This window comes from Schistocerca gregaria, chromosome 1 (genome assembly GCF_023897955.1).
Source record: "Schistocerca gregaria isolate iqSchGreg1 chromosome 1, iqSchGreg1.2, whole genome shotgun sequence".
NCBI lineage: Eukaryota > Metazoa > Arthropoda > Insecta > Orthoptera > Acrididae > Schistocerca > Schistocerca gregaria.
In genome coordinates, this window is record NC_064920.1 from 1,200,960,234 (window position 1) to 1,200,979,036 (window position 18,803).

The 18,803-nt window shown below is 45.4% G+C and overlaps 1 protein-coding gene across 1 annotated transcript in view; it reads left to right on the forward strand.

Annotated features, from left to right (window-relative positions):
* The window catches only part of LOC126298732 (kelch-like protein 10), a 151,967-nt gene that overhangs the window by 58,003 nt on the left and 75,161 nt on the right, over positions 1–18,803 (forward strand). The window lies entirely within an intron of this gene.

The following is an 18,803-nucleotide window of genomic DNA, read 5'->3' on the forward strand; positions in this document are numbered from 1 at the left end:
TTGTTAAACCACATCTGGCCGTTAATCCAAGGCCTATATCTGTTGTCTTTAGTTTGATTCTGTTTCTGAAGAAGCAATCTTTTTGTCTTGTGTTATGAGTATGCACATCAGAGCACTTAGTTTCATTATTTTTATGGTCTACAAAGAATGTTATTAATTTGTACATATACAAGGAGTATACTGTTAAATATTTATGTTGTACAAAGGTTTCCCTACATGAATCTCTGTATCCTAGTTGATGCATGGTCCTGATTGCTCTTTTCTCCAGTGTTAGGATACTGTTCATGTGTCTGTCAGCAGCACATCCTCATACCTCTATTCCATAATTAATATATGCAAATATTGTCCCATAATAAGCAGCTTTTAATGTTTATTCAGAGACTAATTTTCATAGTTTGCTAAGTAAGTGCAGTGAACTGCTGATTTTATTGCATACAAAATTGATATGGTCTACCCATCTAAGATTTTCATCTAGGTATATCCCCAAAAATTAACACTTGTCAGTGTCTACTTTTTTGATGCCACTTATATTATCAATACAAGTTTGGTATGAATTACCAAGTTTAAATGGTAATAGCTGGGATTTGCTAATATTGACTTCTAGACCTTGATCATGGACGTAAGTAGTTATTTGACTTAAGCCATCAGTTGCAGCCAGTGTCAAGTTATTAGTTTGTTTGCAAAATAACAAAAGTGAGGTATCATCTGCATAACTTACTAATTGGGAGTACAGAGATGCCTTTAAATCATTAATGTAGATCAGGAAAGTGTTTAGAGGATCTGCAACACAGGTAGGTCGTGCTAGTTGTGTTCAGCAGTGGCCCACGTTTTTTGCTGTCAAATTTACATTGACGATACATTTGTCCTGTGGAGCCAAGTTGAGGAACAGCTCAGTAATATCCTAAGACATCTACACAGTCACCATGCCAACATAAAATTTACTTTAGAGGTAGAAAGGGACCCTCAGCTATCCTTTCTAGAATGTAGTTTACTTAAAGGAGATATCAAGGTGGTAAGGTAATGACCATGGTTCTCTCTTCTAATCATCAATACTTTTATCACACGACAAACGTACAGGTCGAAGACTAGGTGGGAACTGAGATCCCGGAAGTATACAAAAACAAAGATCATCTCGAAGACATAATACACATATGATGTTTTGGCCTACCAATCCGTGGATCGACGCGACATAGACCCCCCCCCCCCTCCCCGCATTATTGAGTACGTATTGAAGGTGCAGAAGGGGGGGGGGCGGTTGGCGAGAGTTTAAGTGGATTACAGTGAGTTCCTCCACATCTAATGGCACTGGCCATGTGGGAGGAGAGCGTGGAGCAAATCCTGGAATGCTGATGCTGAAGTGATGAAGCAACGTCGGCGGTCGTAGTCGGCGGCCGGTGCAGGAGCGCTGGTATGGAAGGGTGTCGTCAGCAGGGAACCTAATGATCACCTTTCCACTTGGTCTAACTTAAAGACATAGGTTGCCACAAGTAGCACTTCAAGAGATTTTGAAATGCTTCACTACATGTTGTGACACTCCAACTACACACGAATTGTCACACGCAAGCGGCACTACTGCGGTATCACCACTAACGACGACAGATAAACCACAAATGTCATTAGGATGAACGTAGTTAGAGAGCTCGTAAGTGGCACCTGCTAACGGAGAGGTATTCTGAGCCAGTGGGGTGGGGTGGAGAAACTGTAGCACGGTGAGAGTGGTGTGCTGTGAGTAGAGAGGTGAGTGTCAAACAGTGAGGTCTGAGTGGGCGTGGAAGAAACCTGTGGGCTGTACTGGTTAGAAGAGTGGTGCAGTGTGCAGTTGCACGAAGATGGAACTGTTATATTATAGCCCTGGGAGCTGGGGCCTCTGCTATGGAAGCCAGGAGGCAGAAAACCCCCGAATGAGTGTGGGCTCGTTGACGGGGCCTGTGTAGGCGTGAGTTTACTCGAATCATGAGCAGAGGAAGAAGGCCGAGAGTGGTCAGAGAGCATGGTCTCTTTAACGATGGGTGAGGTAGGGGAAAACTTGACGCAAGCAGGTTTAACCCTGTTGAAGGAGACAGTAGTTACTGAGCCCTTAATTACGGTGTCGATTGTGTTACTGGTTCGTTTGACAATTCTGTAGGTGCCTGTGTAAGGGGCCGTAATGGGGCTTTTACAGTGTCATCGTGAAGGAACACAAATTCACAAGTGTCGAGTGCCTTGGAAACATATGTGTGCAGCAGAGTGTGGCTGGTAGAAGGTGGGGGTTGAAGCTTGTTACAGTGTAACCTCACCCGTTCTACTGAGGGCAACTGGAGTAGGAGCAACAAGTTCGCCTGGCAGTGAAAGGGACCAGCCGCAGACGAACTCAGCCACTGAGCCTTTAAGGTCTTCTTTGAAGGTGGTCCGCAAACTGAGTAAGACGAATGGCAGGGCTTCCGTCCAAAGGAGGCCGTGGCAACATAGGGCCGTCTTAAGCGTCCTATGTCAACGTTCCACGAGGCCATTGCTTTGGGGGTGGTATGCTGTTGACTGCATTTTCTTGATGCCGCACAGCCTGCATAGTTCAGAAAACAAGGCAGACTCAAATTGATGGCCTTGGTCGATTGTCAAGTAAACAGGGCAGCCAAAGCGTGAAATCCAAGTGTCTATGAAGGATCATGCCACTGATTCAGATGTACTATTGGGTAGCAGGGCAGCTTCCACCCAACGAGAGGTTCTGTTTATAATAGACAGCACGTATCTGTAACCCTCGGAGGGAGTGAGGGGGCCCACCAAGTCAATGGAAGCGACTGGGAGGAGCGGTGAAGCTGCTTAGTGGGGGCGTTGTGTGCCGCCAAACTTTATTTTGTTGCCACGGAATGCAGGCACGGGCCCAGGCTTGGCAGTCGCGACTCATGTCGCGCCAGACGAAGTTCTCTGAAATAAGTCTGGTAGAGGCTCTCATACCTGGATGAGCTAGGTTGCGTAATTTGTCGAACACTTGTCTCTGAAGAGGTTTGGGTATGAAGGGACGCAGCGTAACAGTTGATTCGTCACACCAAACCTCGCCTATGACACCGGGAAAGGTGGATCGCACAGGTTTGAGTGACGAGCTGTGATCAGAAATAAGGTCCATAGTGTCCGTGTAGACTGCATCTGAGGCTTAGAGAGGTCTATCAGAGTTGTGAGAGCGCCGACACGAGACAAAAAATATGCGACCACATTATCTGCACCCCTGATGTATCGTATGTCAGAAGTAAATTGCAATATAAAGTCCAAATGACGGAAGTGTCTAGGTGGAGGGTCAGTCCGGGCGTTCTTCACAGCAGCAACCAAAGGTTTATGGTCGGTTAAAGTGAAGAAGTCCCTACCCTCAACCTCGGTGTGAAAGTGTTTCACAGGCTGAGTACTTTTTTTTGAAGACCGCTGAGCGTCTTAGAAAAGAACTGCAAAGGAGAGGTAGTATCTCCGACGGTTTGGCTGAGGACAGCACCTGCTGCGGTATCATTGGCATCCGCAGGAAAAAAAATGTAGCGTCCGGATGCGGGTGGGCAACAGTTACTGCGTTTGCTAGTAGGTGCTTCAGTTTGTCAAAAGCTTGTTCCGTGGCAGTGGCCCAGGGGACCGGCCGGATACCGGCCGTATTTTTGCCAGCAAGAGCGTCTGTTAGGGGAGCCTGAACCACGGCTGTTGCAGGCAAGTGCTTCCTATAATAGTTCCTGTTCTCATGAACCTCTGCAGCTCCTTAAACGAGTGAGGACGTGGCAAATCCAAAACAGGTTTGATTTTATCCTTGGGAGGAGCGAGGCCCTTAGCTGACAAGATGTAGCCTAAGAATCTTACCGAAGTCTGGTGGAACTGGAGCTTCTTATTATTCAGTTCAACACTGGCAGCGGTTAGAGTGTCTTTAACAATCTGCAAATGTTCCTTGTTCTTTTGCAAAGTAGGACTGAAAATAAGAATGTCGTCCAAGTAAACAAAACAAATGAATCTCTGCCAAGTTTGTGCAGCGTCGTGGACACCAAAGGGCATGAACTGGTACTGGAAAATGCCGAAAGGTGTTGTAACAGCTCTCTTTTCAATTTCCTCTGGTGCCATCGGAATGTGATGATAGGCCTTCTTACAGTCCACTACCGAGAAATATTTGGCACTTGCAAGAGCATGTTCAAAATCTGCGACGTTAGGAACCGGGTACTTGTCTATGATTGTACGAGAGTTCAACTTAGTATAGTCGCCAACCATACGCCATGTGCCGTCGCTTTTTGTGACGAAGTGTATAGGAGAGGCCCAGCATCTGGCAGATGGCTCAATGATGCTGGCTGTTAAGAGATCGTCTATTTGTTCGCGAGCCACTTTCATGAGTTCTGGCTTGAGACGGTATGGTCGGCAAGAGATAGGCGGTCCATCTTGCAAGCGAAGTTTGTGGGCGGTGCTGCCTGTAACCACGGAAATGCGCCTCGCGGTACACGAGGCGACGGTCTGTGGTATAGTGTGCGCAGCGGCCGCTAGGCTGAGTTGTGGCGCCGACGGCGAAAGTTTGCATAAGTGCCAACTGTTGGGTGGCTCGGAGTGACAAACAAGTGAGCTACACGAAACAAGGTTGGTACAATGTTTATTAGTAACAGAAGGCGCCGCTGTCGAGCATGGTGGTGGTAGCGGGCGCGAATGAACAGCTGATGGCAGTAAATCAAAAACATTAACCTGCGCTTGGGAAGGTAGCTGCCCAAGGGAGGAGGGGGATGAATGTGCACTCGAATTAACATAGTTAGAGTTGGCGGGAGCATGGACACTGTAAGTTTATGTGGCACACGGTCGCAAATGCACTCGGGCGCGAGAACACTGTAGTGGCACTGTCTAACCTTGTGTGTTACCGAGGCGTCGTGTGCTGCAGGCTGCTGCCGTGCCGAAGATAACCCGTAACTTAAGTCGTTGAGGTGACGGTGTAGCTCAAGTCGTTCCAAGTGCAGGTGTGTAGACTCGACACGCTCTGTGAGCCACTTATTTGTCCATGACAAGAGCTCGGAGGAGGGGTTATTACACTTCCTAGCCAGGTGGACGTGCTTAGCAGTACTATTGACACTCGATGAAGCACACGGGATGTGTTCGTGCTCAGGGGGGTAGAACACTGTATTTTTGATGAGGTCAGGCCACAGTTTGTGGTGTCGTAGAAAGTCGATGCCCAAAATGGGATCGTTGATGTCAGCCACCAGGAAAGACCACTTCAGGTTGCACTCTGGCGAGAGGGACACTGCATATGAAGTACAACCTAAGCACGACAAACTAGATGAGTTTACAGCACGTAGGACAGTTTTGTGTAGTCAGATCTTTTCGGTAGCAAGACGAGATGGAAGTAGGGAAACATCTGCACCCCTCTCGATGAGGAAGTTTGTGCCAGAGTTCAAGTCGAGGACGTAGACTCGCCCATTCGAAGCATTAGTGTTGGACACAGAATGGAGCGTGGGACAGCGCCTGTTGTTTACGTCACAGAAGGTGGCGTCACAGCCTAACTGCGGGTGAAGTTTGGGTAGGAGCATGGTAGTTTACAATTGCGTACTTCATCCCAGAATTTTGCTTGGAAGAAACAGTATTTATGGGTGGATATCTACTCCTGCGAGTGGTCAGACGGTGGCAGCCCAGAATCTTCCGCAGGGTCAGATGTGCTGTTGTGTGGACGTGAAGGCGCCGGTGGTGCGGCGAGCTTGACAGACTTAGGTTTAGTGGGGCGTCCACATTGGGGCCCTGGTTGTGGTTGGAAACGGGCGTACCTGCCGGACTGCTGGGCACGGCGTTCACGTAGTAGGGCGGAATAGGCTCGGTCAGTGGCACACAAGCATTCGTTATTTGGTCCATCTTCGTAGGCAGAGATGGCCGTTTGGACAGACAGAGGCAGCTTTTTCGTCCAAATCTCAGTGAGCGTGGCGTCTAGCGTGTCTCATTCACCAATGAGAAGTTGAAGGCATCGCCACAGCTGGGACGGAGATCTGTCGCCGAGGCGTTCTTCATAGAAAAGCTGTCGAATGTTTTCTCTTCTTGTCTCGGAGACACGTTCCAGTATTCCTTGTTTAGCTGTAGTGTACTTCTCATTCAGAGGAGGTGACTTAACCAGGTCATAAATTAAGTCGACACAGTCGTGAACGTGGTTCATGAGGCACGTGAAACGGGCGTTGTCATCAAGTGCACAGACACTGAAAGTTTGCTTGACCAGGTTGAACCAGAATTCCGGGTGGGCAGGTTTGAATGCTGGAAGTTTCGGTAGATTCGACAAACTGGCAGTCGAAGAATGCGTGCAGCTGCTCGCGGACGCAGGAGTAGGCGAGTCAAAGTTAACTCTGCGTTGTGAGGGCGGTAGAGAGGAAGCAGACGTGCCGGCTGTGTTCACAGTAGTTGGAGGGGAAGCGAAATCCGTTAGAAGGAAGCCGGGCAGTGGAGCGAAGTGGGACTGGTTGTTGCGGCAGAAGGTCAAAGTGGTCACGGCGGTTGCTCGACAGGCTATTATGCAATTGGTCCTCCACATCTGCAGTGAAATTGTCCATCACCGAGTCACTGATGAGCTTGGTGGAACCTGACGCACTCAAATTACTGCACTGATGAACACTCAGAGTAACAGGCTGGCGAATGTCATTGACGTAGTGTGCAATCGGTGCGGAGTGATACACACTTGGAGCTTGCACATTCAAAAAGGCGTCCTATTGTGGTACATTATGAAAACTATGCTCCCCACTATTTACAATAATTGCATTAAAGTTTAGTATCAGTGTGCAGTGGTTTCTTGTACTGCTGTGCACGGGAAACTGAATCACTTCCGGGTTAACAAAGCCGGAGTCAGAGATCGCTAGCGTCATGTTCAAATCCACTGCACCTCACGAGGTCCCTGGATTCTCGACGCTATAGGACTGCGGAAATTCACGTCGGGCACCGACTACAGCTGGCGTGCTGGAATTTAGTTGCTGGTGCTGGTGAAAACCGGGCGGCGGCGGCGTGTTGTAGAAGGCCATTGTGTAGCGGACAAAGGTCCACGCGGAAGCCAGCGCAGTAGTCATTTTGTACTCGGTTCGACAGATTATTCGAACTTCGAAGTTACTACTAAAGGAGATATCAAGGTGGTAAGGTAATGACCATGGTTCTCGCTTCTAATCGTCAATACTTTTATTATGACAAACGTACAGGTCAAAGACTAGGTGGGAACTGAGGTCCTGGAAGTATACAAAAACAAAGATCAAGTCGAAGACATAATACACATATGATGTTTTGGCCTATCGATCTGTGGATCGACGCCACATATTCATCTCATAATATACAGTTACAAATCAAAGATTTTTGTACTGGAGACACGTAAAATTACTTTTAAAAAATAAGGTTATAATAATTAACATATTTAAGCATGCATTTCTGAATTTTTAGACATGAACAATTAACAAGAACATGTATAACACATGGTCATTTTGCAACTTTCAATACAATTTATACAATATATTAACATTTTAGTACACAATACACAATCTTTATTCTTTTATTTTTCTTTTCAAATTGCCACACTGTCCTGGATGAATTCTTCAATTCAATAATAACATTTTTCCAATAGTGCATTAAATAACAATTTTATTAGTGGGTCAAACTCCATATTTATCACATTTGCGTTATTTAATTTATTGTAAATTCTTAATCTCATGTACAGTGGTGTTTGAGTGGAAAATTTTAAATTATGAGAGGTAAGATTGAAACTGTATCTGTGACAGATACTGTAATTGTGGCTGAAAATAAAATTGACAAGTGAGTTTTGATTTTTATACATGAATATAAATATTTCGTAGATATATAGAGAAGGAATGGTTAGTATTTTTAATTTTCAAAATAATGGGCAACATTATGTTCCTTTTTAGATTAGACACATGTTTCTTATGATTTTCTTTTAAAGAGTAAGTAATCTCAAGCTGTTCGTTGAGTTTCCCCAGATATGTATTCCGTAGTCTCAAAGTAGCTTTGGTAGACCAGCTTTCTGGTGTCCATAAGGGGTGAACCAGAAGACACATTCACTGCATAAGCTAGGCTGTTTAGTTTGTTTGCTAAGTAATCTACATATGTTGTTTCCATGGCTCTTGGGTGTCCAGCCAGATGCAATCGTTGAAGTCCCATGATATTTTGGCAAATAACCTTTCCATCATCATCAGCTGGGTTTGATGGAATGGTCAGTCTGCTCATTGTCAGTGTTATTTATGTCCATCAGTCAGGCCTCGATTCCCTGTGCCAATGGTCCGATTGCGGCCGCCGACATACCAATTGCGAGCGCCGACACTTCAGTTGCGGCCGCCGACAAACCATTTGCTGGTGCCAACCAAGGTCCATGCCATCCCTGGCTTCACGCTGGGTGGTGGAAGATCCAGAATCCCTTGGCGTGTCCCCGGTGGCCATCGTGGCAGGATCTTGTGTCCACTTGAGGTGTGACTCCTTGATGGAGCTAAGTAATCGTTTCCATGCCTTGCTCAGTTGAAAACTTCTGACTCAGTTTATGATATTGTCTGTTACGCAACTTTCAATGGTATCCTTGAAGATGCTGTACCAGTAGAAGCTGGTGAGGGTCAGGATCTTCGTCTCTTAATATTTCGTGTTGTGACCAGTTTCCAAGCAGTGTCCTACCAGTGCTGATTTGTTGGGCTGGCCTAGGTGCATGTGGTGTTGGTGTTCTTTGCATCGGTCTTTGACTGTTCAAATTTTTTGACTGAGGTAGGTTTTGCCACAACCACATGGGGTATTATATACGCCTGCTTTCTTGAGGACAAATCTGTCTTTCACTGTCCCCAGTAAGGCGCGTATCTTGGAGAGTGGTCGGAAGACCGTGTCAATTTTGTGTTGTTTTAGCAGTCCCCAATTTTTATTGTCATGTTGCCTGCATACAGTAGAAAGGCAATGCTGGTTCCTCGTCTTTAGACTGTTCTTCACCTGCGTTTCTGCTGTGTTTCCATCATCTGAGGTCTGCCTGGATCTGTCGATTACTGTACCCATTCTTGCAGAATACATTTTCTAAGTGTTTGAGTTCTTTGTGCAGATTTTGTTCATCCGTTATCGTGTATGTCCTGTGAACCAGTGTGTTGAGCATCCCATTGAGCTGTGCACGATGGTGGCAACTCGGGGCATGTACCTATAAGCCTGTATGTGTAGCCTTTCGATACACGCTATGACCCAGTGTGCCATTTGATTTCCGCTCTACAAGCACATCAAGAAACGGTAATTTCTTCCACCACCTGGCATGATGCCAGGGACGGCATGGACCTGGGTTGGCACCCGCAAACTGATTGTCGGTGGCCTCAATCAAAGCATCGGCGCTCGCAATTGGAATGTCAAAGGCTGCAATCGGACTGCCACCACAGGGAATTGAAGCCCACCTGATGGACATAAATAACACCCAAAATATCCACGGGTGTACTGCCGGTCTACAGTGTCCAACGGGCACAATATTTCGGCGATCATACATGTCACCATCATCAGGTGAGCTCCTGTGAACGTGCCGGCACGGAGATCCGTACGCTATGACTGCTCAGGGGGAACTGGGTTCGGTCGCGGCGGCGGCCGATTTAAACACTCTCCGCCCGCGGCGTGCTCCATTCGCTGTCCGCGCCCCACGCCAGGGTCGCGCGGTGGAACAGATTGCGACGGCGTCTGAGATGACGTCGGTGTGATGGCTCTGTCCGCCGTGGTCGTCACAACTATACGTTTGCTCGATTTACTCTTGATTAACCCAATCGCTGGTTCCCAAGCCTTGCTAAGATTATAGCCACAGTCACGGCTTATGAGGTCGTCATTGGTGCGAATTTCGATGGCCTCTTTAACAACGCTGTCCCAGTATCTCGACGTCTGTACCAGAATACTCGTGCGTTCATACTCCATAGCGTGATTTTCCGACAAACAATGTTCAGCGACCGCCGACTTGCTCGGATACATCAGTCGAGTGTGCCTCTGGTGTTCACGGCATCGATCCTCGACGGTACGCATCGTCTGACCAATATACGACTTGCCACATTGACACGGAATCTGGTACACGCCGGCCTTCCTCAAACCGAGGTCATCTTTGGTGCTCCCCACCAGTGCACGAGTTTTATTCGGAGGACAAAACACAGTTCCGACCCGGTGTTTCTTCCAAATGCGGGCTATTTTCCCCGAGAGTGCGCCTGTATATGGAATAAACGCAGTGCCTACCTCCTCCCTCGTGATTTTATCCATTTCCACAGGTTGCGCTGAAGTGGTTGGGCGGAGAGCACGTTGAATCTGCCACACTGAGTACCTATTTTTTCGAAATACAGTTCTCAGATGTTCCAATTCCTGGGGTAGACTCTCTGCGTCAGAGATAGTGCGCTTCTTATGTACTACAGTTTGAAGTACCCATTCCTCTGTGAAGGGTGGTGGCTGCTGTCTGAGTGCAAATACAGATCAGTGTGCGTTGTCTTCATCGATTCTGCAGCAGCTAAGAGAATCAAGAAACAAGCCAGCCTCGCATTGGTACGTGAGGGAGTGCAATTCACCCGCCGGAGCCTTGAGTTTATCTCACAGGAATTACTCAAATTACATTTGCAATTGGCTAGTAATTTCACTTCTTTTTCCTGGGATTGGATTGATGGGTTGCAGCTGATCCCGCCCATAAAATGGCAACAGGACGTCAAACAGCTAAGTTTTCACGTCTCCTTGACAAACCATCTCTGCAGGTTCCGTGCAAGACTGTCATCAATTGGAGTGATGCTGTTGAGTGATGATGCGGTCTCGATTTTGCAGAAAGGTCTCAACTTCGATCCCACCCCAAGTTCACTCCGGTCGCAGAAATTGTTAGTGCTGTTGAACAGGTTCCGCCTGAATCAGCTGAGGAAATACATCGTGAAACTTGTCGTGCATTGACGAAATCCAAGCCCATGACGTCAAATATCACCAGTAAAGCGAGGGCAGCCATTCGTGATCTGAGGGAGCGCTCTGAAATTGTTGTCTTACCGGCAGACAAAGGCAATGCTACAGCTGTTGTCTCCCATAAGGACTACACTGATAAGATGCAGAGCCTGCTAAGTGAAGATTTCTACCGGAAGATCCTACAAAGAAGGTGGAGAACAAGACGAGGGTTCTCCTCAAGGACGCAGATTTACCGGAGGGTGACGCTAAGAAATTGTTACCCCAAGGTCCGGTACCGCCTAGACTATATGGACTCCTGAAGGTTCACAAAGAGGGGGTACCATTACGCCCCATTGTCAGCAACATCAGGGCACCTACATATTTGTTGGCCAAATACCTGACGGGAATATTAAGTCCTTATGTGGGTAAATGCCCTCATCACATCCGTAATTCCGTGGATTTTGTTAAACGCCTTGATAGCTTAAGGTTGGATGAGTCAGATATCATGGTGAGTTTTGACGTCGTTTCCTTGTTTACGAGGGTACCCCTGCGAGAGTCGCTAGAGTTGATTGGTCAGAGGTTTGACGAGAATACCACTGAACTTTTTAGGCATGTCTTGACTTCCACGTATTTTCTTTTTAAAGGAGAATACTACGAACAAACGGAAGGAGTCGCCATGGGTAGCCCACTCTCACCGGTGGTAGCGAATTTGTACATGGAGAACTTCGAGGAGGAAGCCCTGTCGTCATCCGAATGGAAACCTACTTGCTTTTTCCGTTACGTGGACGACACGTTCGTCATCTGGCCACATGGTATGGATAAACTCCTTGACTTCCTTACACATCTAAACTCCATACACCCCAACATCAAATTCACTATGGAGACTGAAACGGAGGGTAAATTACCTTTCCCTGACGTCTTGGTCAAGAGAAGGGCTGACGGCACCCTAGGTCATGGGGTGTATCGGAAGACAACGCACACTGATCTGCATTTGCACACAGACAGCTGCCACCACCCTTCACAGAGCAATGGGTACTTAAAACTCTAGTACATAGGGCACGCACTATCTCTGACACAGAGTCTACCCCAGGAATTGGGCCATCTGAGAACTGTATTTCGAAAAAATGGGTACTCAGAGTGGCAGATCCAACGTGCTCTCCGCCCAACCACTACAGCACGACCTGTGGAGATGGATTAAATCACGAGGGAGGAGGTAGGCACTGCGTTTATTCCATATACAGGAGCACTCTCGGGGAAAATCGCCCGCATTTGGAAGAAACACCGGGTCGGAACTGTGTTTTGTCCTCCGAATAAAACTCGTGCACTGGTGGGGAGCGCCAAAGATGACCTCGGTTTGAGGAAGGCCGGCGTGTACCAGATTCCGTGTCAATGTGGCAAGTCGTATATTGGTCAGACGATACGTACCGTCGAGGATCGATGCCGTGAACACCAGAGGCACACTCGACTGATGTATCCGAGCAAGTCGGCGGTCGCTGAACATTGTTTGTCGGAAAATCACGCTATGGAGTATGAACGCACAAGGATTCTGGTACAGACGTCGAGATACTGGGACAGCGTTGTTAGAGAGGCCATCGAAATTCGCACCAATGACGACCTCATAAGCCGTGACTGTGGCTATAATCTTAGCAAGGCTTGGGAACCAGCGATTGGGTTAATCAAGAGTAATCGAGCAAACGTATAGTTGTGACGACCACGGCGGACGGAGCCATCACACCGACGTCATCTCAGACGCCGTCGCAATCTGTTCCACCGCGCTACCGTGGCGCGGGGCGCGGACGGCGGAGGGAGCGCGCCGCGGGCGGAGGGTATTTAAATCGGCCGCCGCCGCGACCGAACCCAGTTCCCCCTGAGCAATCATAGCGTATGGATCTCCGTGTCGGCACGTTCACAGGAGCTCACCTGATGATGGCGACATGTATGATCGCCGAAATATTGTGCCCGTTGGACACTGTAGACCGGCAGTACACCCGTGGATATTTTGATTATCAAATACGCTGGGGGAAACTCAAGAATCACATAACACCGACAATGTGCAGACTATTCCATCAGAACCACCTGCTGACGGCAGAAAGGTTATTTGCCGAAATATCGTGGGACTTCAACGATTGCATCGGGCTGGACATCCAAGAGCCCTGGAAATATCACATATGCTGGGAAACCAACCAATCACATATCAAGTCTACTTGTGCTTTCCAGTTAAAATTTTTTTCAAGATTTGTAACTAGAAATTTTACAGAACTTGCTTCAGTCATTTCCTGATCACCATGCACTATATTTATGGGAGATGCTAATGTTATTTTAGCACGGAACTGCACCAATTGTGTTTTTGTGACATTGAGCTTTAATCCATTCTGCTGAAACCATAATTCTAGATTTCCCATTATATTTTACACAGTACCATTAATTTGTTCTAAATTATCATTTTCAATTAAAACCGAGGTGTCATCTGCGAGTAAAATGGATTGAACCTCAATGTTTAAAGGTAAATCATTTATGTTCAACTTAAAAAGATAAGGCCATAAAACTGAGCCCTGTGGGACCCCTGTACAAATCTTTTTCCAGTCCGAGAATTATTTTTTCTATTTGAATTTAGAATAACTTTTTTTTCTGACAAATAGGATTTGAACCACTGTAATGCCCTGTCCACAATCCCGTATCTGTCTAATTTGTCTACAAGTAGTAAGTGACTGACCGAGTCAAAAGGTTTGGTCAAATCACAAAAAGTACCTGTGGCCTATTTACCCTTGTCTAAAGCAAAATCTATCTTTTCAGTGAATTCCCTGATAGCATTTATTGTATTTTTTTCCATTTTGAAATCCTAATTGATTTTTAATTATGATATCGTTTTCTATAAGTAAGTTTTCGAGATGTTTTGCAACAATCCCTTGTATAACCTTGGCAAAAACTGGCAGCAGAGAGATGAGGCAGTAATTTTCCATGTCATCTGGTGAGCCTTTCTTGGACAATGGTTTTCTTTCAGCATATTTTAACACACGCAGGAAATATAATTTTAGGCAATGGATGAGAAATGTTGATTGCTGGTTATGAGGAATGGTGGGAACCTGCGACACAGCACATATTAAAAACTGATGCACATGACCAGTACCTGCACAAACTGTAAAAGCATCACCCAATGCAAGAAATGGAAATGATTAATATGCATGTAAAGCACACAAGGCAAATAAGTAAGCCCCAGCACTTCGGATGCCAGATGCAACACTTGGAAAGTGTTCTAAGAACCAATGGGTACTTCACTAGTTGCGTAAGCAGTGTCACAAAATCTAATGCTAGGGCAAAGTGAAACATCATGTTGTTGTTGTTGTCTTCAGTCCTGAGACTGGTTTGATGCAGCTCTCCATGCTACTCTATCCTGTGCAAGCTGCTTCATCTCCCAGTACCTACTGCAACCTACATCCTTCTGAATCTGCTTAGTGTACTCATCTCTCGGTCTCCCTCTACGATTTTTACCCTACACGCTGCCCTCCAATGCTAAATTTGTGATCCCTTGATGCCTCAAAACATGTCCTACCAACCGATCCCTTCTTCTAGTCAAGTTGTGCCACAAACTTCTCTTCTCCCCAATCCTATTCAATACCTCCTCATTAGTTACGTGATCTATCCACCTTATCTTCAGTATTCTTCTGTAGCACCACATTTCGAAAGCTTCTATTCTCTTCTTGTCCAAACTAGTTATCGTCCATGTTTCACTTCCATACATGGCTACACTCCAAACAAATACTTTCAGAAACGACTTCCTGATACATAAATCTATATTCGATGTTAACAAATTTCTCTTCTTCAGAAACGCTTTCGTTGCCATTGCCAGTCTACATTTTATATCCTCTCTACTTCGACCATCATCAGTTATTTTACTTCCTAAATAGCAAAACTCCTTTACTACTTTAAGTGTCTCATTTCCTAATCTAATTCCCTCAGCATCACCAGATTTAATTTGACTACATTCCATTATCCTCGTTTTGCTTTTGTTAATGTTCATCTTATATCCTCCTTTCAAGACACTGTCCATTCCGTTCAACTGCTCTTCCAAGTCCTTTGCCGTCTCTGACAGAATTACAATGTCATCGGCGAACCTCAATGTTTTTACTTCGTCTCCATGAATTTTAATACCTACTCCAAATTTTTCTTTTGTTTCCTTTACTGCTTGCTCAATATACAGATTGAATAACATCGGGGAGAGGCTACAACCCTGTCTCACTCCTTTCCCAACCACTGCTTCCCTTTCATGCCCCTCGACTCTTATTACTGCCATCTGGTTTCTGTACAAATTGTAAATAGCCTTTCGCTCCCTGTATTTTACCCCTGCCACCTTTAGAATTTGAAAAAGAGTATTCCAGTCAACATTGTCAAAAGCTTTCTCTAAGTCTACAAATGCTAGAAACGTAGGTTTGCCTTTTCTTAATCTTTCTTCTAAGATAAGTCGTAAGGTCAGTATTGCCTCACGTGTTCCAACATTTCTACGGAATCCAAACTGATCTTCCCCGAGGTCTGCATCTACCAGTTTTTCCATTCGTCTGTAAAGAATTCGCGTTAGTATTTTGCAGCCGTGGCTTATTATACTGATAGTTCGGTAATTTTCACATCTGTCAGCACCTGCTTTCTTTGGGATTGGAATTATTATATTCTTCTTGAAGTCTGAGGGTATTTCGCCTGTCTCATACATCTTGCTCACCAGCTGGTAGAGTTTTGTCATTACTGGCTCTCCCAAGGCCGTCAGTAGTTCTAATGGAATGTTGTCTACTCCGGGGGCCCTGTTTCGACTGAGGTCTTTCAGTGCTCTGTCAAACTCTTCACGCAGTATCGTATCTCCCATTTCGTCTTCATCTACATCCTCTTCTATTTCCATAATATTGTCCTCAAGTACATCGCCCTTGTATAAACCTTCTATATACTCCTTCCACCTTTCTGCCTTCCCTTCTTTGCTTAGAACTGGGCTGCCATCTGAGCTCTTGATATTCATACACGTGGTTCTCTTCTCTCCAAAGGTCTCTTTAATTTTCCTGTAGGCAGTATCTATCTTACCCCTAGTGAGATAAGCTTCTACATCCTTACATTTGTCCTCTAGCCATCCCTGTTTAGCCATTTTGCACTTCCTGTCGATCTCATTTTTGAGACGTTTGTATTCCTTTTTGCCTGCTTCATTTACTGCATTTTTATATTTTCTCCTTTCATCAATTAAATTCAATATTTCTTCTGTTACTCAAGGATTTCTAGCAGCCCTCGTCTTTGTACCTACTTTATCCTCTGCTGCCTTCACTACTACATCCCTCAGAGCTACCCATTCTTCTTCTACTGTATTTCTTTCCCCTATTCCTGTCAATTGTTCCCTTATGCTATCTCTGAAACTCTGTACAACCTCTGGTTCTTTCAGTTTATCCAGGTCCCATCTCCTTAATTTCCCACATTTTTGCAGTTTCTTCAGTTTTAATCTACAGGTCATAACCAATAGATTGTGGTCAGAGTCCACATCTGCCCCTGGAAATGTCTTACAACTTAAAACCTGGTTCCTAAATCTCTGTCTTACCATTATATAATCTATCTGATACCTTTTAGTATCTCCAGGGTTCTTCCACGTATACAACCTTCTTTCATGATTCTTAAACCAAGTGTTAGCTATGATTAAGTTGTGCTCTGTGCAAAATTCTACTAGGCGGCTTCCTCTTTCATTTCTTAGCCCCAATCCATATTCACCTACTATGTTTCCTTCTCTCCCTTTTCCTACACTCGAATTCCAGTCACCCATTACTATTAAATTTTCGTCTCCCTTCACTATCTGAATAATTTCTTTTATTTCATCGTACATTTCTTCAATTTCTTCATCATCTGCAGAGCTAGTTGGCATATAAACTTGTACTACTGTAGTAGGTGTGGGCTTCGTATCTATCTTGGCCACAATAATGCGTTCACTATGCTGTTTGTAGTAGCTTACCCGCATTCCTATTTTCCTATTCATTATTAAACCTACTCCTGCATTACCCCTATTTGATTTTGTGTTTATAACCCTGTAGTCACCTGACCAGAAGTCTTGTTCCTCCTGCCACCGAACTTCACTAATTCCCACTATAACTTTAACCTATCCATTTCCCTTTTTAAATTTTCTAACCTACCTGCCCGATTAAGGGATCTGACATTCCACGCTCCGATCCGTAGAACGCCAGTTTTCTTTCTCCTGATAACGGCATCCTCCTGAGTAGTCCCCGCCCGGAGATCCGAATGGGGGACTATTTTACCTCCGGAATATTTTACCCAAGAGGATGCCATCATTTAATCATACAGTAAAGCTGCATGTCCTCGGGAAAAATTACGGCTGTAGTTTCCCCTTGCTTTCAGCCGTTCGTAGTACCAGCACAGCAAAGCCGTTTTGGTTAATGTTGCAAGGCCAGATCAGTCAATCATCCAGACTGTTGCCCCTGCAACTACTGAAAAGGCTGCTGCCCCTCTTCAGGAACCACACGTTTGTCTGGCCTCTCAACAGATACCCCTCCGTTGTGGTTGCACCTACGGTACGGCCATCTGTATCGCTGAGGCACGCAAGCCTCCCCACCAACGGCAAGGTCCATGGTTCATGGGGGGAGGGTGAAACATCATAAGGACAAATTTACATCTACATCCAGATACATACCGTACTGTGCAAGCCCCCATGCAGTGCAGGGTAGGGGTACCACATTCCACCAGCAGTCATTTCCTTTCCCGTTCCCAAATACAGTGAGTAAAACCTGACTGGCTGTGTGTCTCCAGTTAGTCCTAATTTCTCTGATCTGATCTTCATGGTCCATATGGAAAATGTACACTGATAGCCATACATACCCAGAGTGACAGACAGCATAATCCCTATACAGCCCAAAATGATTTACAAACTAACCAAAAAGTAAACGACCATCTCAGATCAGCAGTTGACAAAAGAGACCCATTTGCAATTCAAGCATACACCACATATCCTGTACATGTGAAAAAATGTATGCACTAAGTGAGACTGCCCACATAATAAATTTTGCTGGCATACAAGTTCTGCTGTGAATAAGAGTTACTGTGCCTGCTTGTTCATGGAAGCCATAGAAATTCACAAGTATGGCATCTGCTTCAACAAGAAAGATGAAAACCTTGAGATAAATAGATCTTGGATTCCCATGCTGCATCAAACGATGATCGCAGGTAGCAAGGGGAGAACCACAGAAGAAATGACCAAGGAAAGGATGTTGGAGTGACAGGTACATATAATCTCCAGCTGTGGGCTGTACTCCACTCTGTCACCATTAATGCAGGGTGAAACCTTGACAATGCTAGCCACTCACACTCGTTAAATTTGAGAAAATTTGTGAAACAAATGTCTGCTGAAGAACTCGAGGCAGAAAGCCAACAGGCGATATATAAAAGTAGACCTGATTTGTCAATAAACAGGTGCATTTAAGCAGTCTTTCTTCCAGTGTTAGTATGTCATTGGAATGGAAAGAAACTGCAATATTTAGTACCATGATAAATACCCTCTGCCATTGCTATATGCTATACAGTGGTGTGCATAGTATGTAGGTAGGTGACGTTACTACACAAGATTTCATCATGAAAAACAATGTTGAATGTTGAATAAGTTTAGGCTCACATTAACTCAAAGAGACAACTGTTACAGAACTCATTCTATACACTAACTAGGCCCTGGTTTTTGGCCTGACACAATTGAGGGGATGGGGTGCAGAGGCTAGAGGATATTAAGAGGCTAGAAAGATTGCTGAACGGAATGTGTTTCAAGTACAGTTTTCATCCCTGTAGATCAAGGAAGCTGGTATTAGGGGTGGAGGATATAAATGATATGGGTTATGAAGTCAGAACAGAAGTCAAGAAAGTTGTGCTGAGCGGCACATTTGTATTCTTCCCAGGACTTCACATTACCACCCAGGTTAATGTATGTATGTGTGTGTGTGTGTGTGTGTGTGTGTGTG